Source organism: Athene cunicularia (genome assembly GCF_003259725.1).
Source record: "Athene cunicularia isolate RWA chromosome 3 unlocalized genomic scaffold, athCun1 chr3_part1, whole genome shotgun sequence".
Taxonomy (NCBI): Eukaryota; Metazoa; Chordata; class Aves; order Strigiformes; family Strigidae; genus Athene; species Athene cunicularia.
In genome coordinates this window covers 6538640-6543042 of record NW_020799097.1, presented here as the reverse complement: position 1 = coordinate 6543042, position 4403 = coordinate 6538640, and positions in this window count along the sequence as shown.

Below are 4403 nucleotides of genomic sequence, written 5' to 3'. Positions count from 1 at the left end.
GGGGGGGGGGTGGGGGGGTGAGGTATTAATTTTCCAGGATGCAGCTGCTGTGCTGAGTCACTCCTGAGCAAAGGTCTTGCAGTCACAGCATTTGTCTTGCCCTGTTATGTTACCGATGTCCTTAAAATCTCCGCCTCCCAATAACTCATCCCTTGTTATTCTGTCTACAAATGGAAACCTTAATGGGACAAATGCTTCTGGTTTATACTACTGTCATTTTTGTATACTTACCTCTAGACTGTTTTCCACTAACTAGGGTACTGTGTTTTTCTTCTGGCTGGCATTGAAATTTGCTGTTACAGGTCTATACATAGGTACAGGATTGGAACTTTTCAACACATGGACAGATGAAATGCAGTGCAAAATAGCAAGAGCCTTCATTAGGAGTGCTGGGGTGGGGTTTTCCCTCAATGGCAATGAAGCATTGAGCTCTCTGTGGCTGCAACATGTCTTCAAAGCATCACAAAGAAATAGTGAGCGTGGCTCATTGTGCCTGGCATACACCAGGTTGCTAAAAGCAGTATTTTGAGGTGGGGCTCAGTACCACCCTGTTGACAAGTGTTTGGGGTTTTTTTTATCTCTGTGTTGGGAGCAGTGGTGGTTGCTGTTGATCAGCCTGGGCAAGAACTGACAAAAGGAGGGAAGGCATGTGGTCATGGGTTCAAGCTTAAGGCAAGCACAAACAGCTGGGTTGAAGTTATCCTTAGCAGGTTCTCAGAGTGAGTCCAGCTGGGAAACTGGGAATTTGTCATTTTCTGATAATCCAGGTTCTCCCAGGTAAACCCATGGGTTGTAAGCACCAGAGCTATCATGCCACCCTCTCATGGCCCCATCGGCCCCATCCTCCAGCGCCGCTTCCCATCCTGGCAGCTGCGCGTCTTTTCTGACAGGCTTTGAAGGCAAAGCAAAAAAAAAAGTCCTGGGAAGAGGGTTTAGTAGCCAGCTGAAGAAACACCACGAAGCAGGCATGTTGTGGAGGTGCCTTTAGCCAGGAGATGCCAAGGAGGCACGAGGAAGCTGTAAAAGCAGATGCAGGTGGGTCCCTGGGCTGTTGGGATGCGATTAACTCCTCTTGGTGGCAGGTTGTGGGACAGGCCAAGATTTGGGCAATCCTTGACTCCCATCTGTGCTGTGGTCCCTCCTTTGCTTGCACCTAGATGTTGGCCTTGATGTTGGCCTTGATTCTGGCTCCATTGCTTCTTATTTCCAAGCTGATCCGTCTAAGCAGCCCTTTGCTGTATTCATATGTATGTGTGTGCAATATATTTACTATGTATTTAATATATATAAATATTATATGCTAACATATACTACATAAGTATTTTTATATTATTTGTATATTTATATATATTTAAATAATTATGTATATAGGTGTATTTATTTATATATATATATATATATAAAATTATACAACTGGGGGTGTGCAGGGGAAATTTCTGAGAGCAGCTGAGGCACACATACAGGCAGGGTATTTCCTGGCACTGTAGGAGGTGTGAGGAGGCCCTGCACCCCCACCCTTCCTGTGAGCCAGCTCTCTTTGACCTTAAGAAAATAAACCAAGCAGGTAGGATCAATGGGTTTGTGACCTGAAGGCATAACTGTACCGTGGAGAAACTGTCCTTTTCCTTGTACATGGCGTATTTGAGGCATCAAGGGCAATGCACAAATCTTGCATGCCACAACCCTGATTGTGGTGTGCAACATAAATGGGTGAAGTTTTGGCCTAAACGGTTTTAGCAAGGTAATGCTGTGAATATAAAGACCTTCATAAATATATATAATATGCATTAAAATGCGTTTAAAATGTACTCAAGTGTGCATTGTAGGCCAGCGGTGGGGTTTGAAATGCAGGGCTTGGCTTTGCCCCTTGCCTGGCCTCACTCGCTCAGTTGGGGTGTTTGGCCCCTGTGTGCTGTCCTCCACCTAGGGACAGGCAGGAGGAGGGCGGATTGGGTGCTGGGTGGCAGTCCTGGGCAAGGGAGCCTGTGAAACCAGAGGGGACGGAAAGGAACACGAGAGTGTGGCCGTGCTCCGCTCTGCCTGCTGTGGGCATCTTGTGTCAAGAGCAGAGATCAAAATTTCTGGTGTAGCTTACGTGAAACATCAGCTGCTCCAGTCCTGCTCGCTGGGGGCTTGGACACAAGGTGTGAAAACTGCACGTTCCCCCCCAAGGTCACAGTGTTTGCTGGGACAAAACCCCCTGAGATGCCTCCAGCATGGCCTGGCATCCTCAGGACTGGATGGCTCTGCTCTTCCAGGGTCTTCTAGTTCCTCCCGTGCAAATGAGGCTTGAGATTTATCTTTTTTTTCCATGAATTACAGGCACTCCCTGCAGAAGAACAAGACATCTAGTGCACTTTCCTCCTACCCCAGCCTAATTGGAGTTTATCCTAATGGGGAATTAATTGCAACCCTCCGGGCATGGCTGCTGCATCCCTGGTTGGAAGAGCACCCAGGGTGTTCTGGGAGGTTATTCAGCACTTCGGCTTATTTTACATCAGATAATTGTTGATGAATTGCAACACAGACTCTGTGTAGGAGGAATCGTCTGTGCAGCCTTTGTGTGAATAACCTGCGGGGAGATCCATGGTGGCGATGCCGCCCAAGGATGCCCTACAGGCTCAGCGTGGGATGCAGGGGTTATTTGGGGTGGGCGGGTGTCTGTGCCCGTCCCTGGGGCTGCAGGAATGAGCTGTGCAGCGCGTGGAGTGGAGGCAGGTTGTCACAGGGCCGGCTTACACCAAAATCCTCTTTTGGCATCACTTGGCCGTGAATTTTAAGTCAGAAAGTCTTTGAGGCTGGGTTTTCTCCTCTTGGACCTTGCTCCTGTGAGTACCATGATGGAGAAGTTTCCAGGGCAACTGGTAGGGAATGGGAAGATGGAGGAGAAATAAGAGGAGCCATCATTTATGTATTCATCAGGTACATGCCTAGCAACGGCACCCCCCGAGGTGTTTATCAAACCAGCCTTCAGGACACAGCTTCCTCACCATGTGAACACTGATGAAGTTTACAGTTTCCTTCCTACTGCTTAACTTAATATATCTTTCCTCCCTTTCTCAAGCATTTTTTTAACCAATATAATTGAGAAAAGGGGGAAACAAACCCAAAAATTAAACCAGAAGCATCCGAATAACACTGGATCAGCTGTTGATGAAGATACTGTCCAGCAGCTCAGGCAGGGGTTTTGTGGGGTTTCCTAAACTCACACCTACCTTTCTTCAGATTGCTGTTACAGCCAGGCAACGTTCTTGTTTCTGTTCTTTAGGTGCCTAAAATGCTCTTGGAGTATCTGTCTATGAAATTATTTAAGCAATATTGGAGATGTTTCTCTATCTGCTTCTCAGATTTGCTTTGGCTTCATGGTTAACCCATAACAGTGATCTAATTCAAAACCAGAAGCTAGTCTTTCCTTTGATTTTTTGGGGGAAGGAAAGTGTAAGTTTATAAAATGTTGCAACCCTCTAAGTTTGTTTTTATCCTCTTTTTTTTTATTATTTTTTTATTTTTCTTTACTACTTTTCTATGTGGATTTTTTTTTCCCTCTGATTTTTCTGATGCTAAAGTAGGAAATCTGCTTAGGGCACGACTGAAACCTTGCTAACCCTCACATAAACTCACAGTGAGTGATTTACAAACACAAATGCACAATTTTTGGCACTTTCCCTTTGGACTTTTCTTTCCTGGATGTGTGAGAACCACTAACCTGTGGATCTCACCCTAGAAATGGGTGGTAAATGTCTGGAGGAGAGGAGAGCCCTTAGTTTGACCCTTTCCATTCCTAACATTGGGAATAAACTGCCCTGCACAGGCAGGAGCTCCTTGGTTGGCAGCAGCAGGTCCCAGGAGGGGAACTTGGACAGCCAGAGCTCCTGCCCAGATTTTTGTATAAAAAGCAGGTGGTTGGACAATGGGTGAGCAGAGGTGAGATGTACATCTAGGTCCTTCTTAGCCAGAAGGGGGTGGCTTGACAATCAGCCAGGCCAGGCATCCTCTTGTTTTCCTCTGAAATCTTTTACCCTTGCAGGTCCGTGGACCTAAGTTCAGCACCAGGATGGGAACATGCTCTTTATATTGTTGGAAACATCGCTGTTCCTCATCCCTAACCTCAAAACTCCTCGTGTCCAAGATGAATGACTTCTGGTTTGCTGTAAAAATCGGCATGTTGTCTTGTTTTCTTCCCTTCTTCAACAGCAAGTTTGGAGGGTGATAAGGTGGTCCATCAGGAGTTTGGGGTCTTTATTAAGCTGTATGGAGGCCTTAAACTGAAACAAGTGAGGTCCCAGGTGGCCATAAGAAGAAACTTTTCCACCCTGAGGACAGTGGAGCAGGTCAAACAGAGAGGTTGTGAGCGGATAAAGCCATGAGCAACCTGTCTGACCACAGAGCCATCCCTGCTTCAG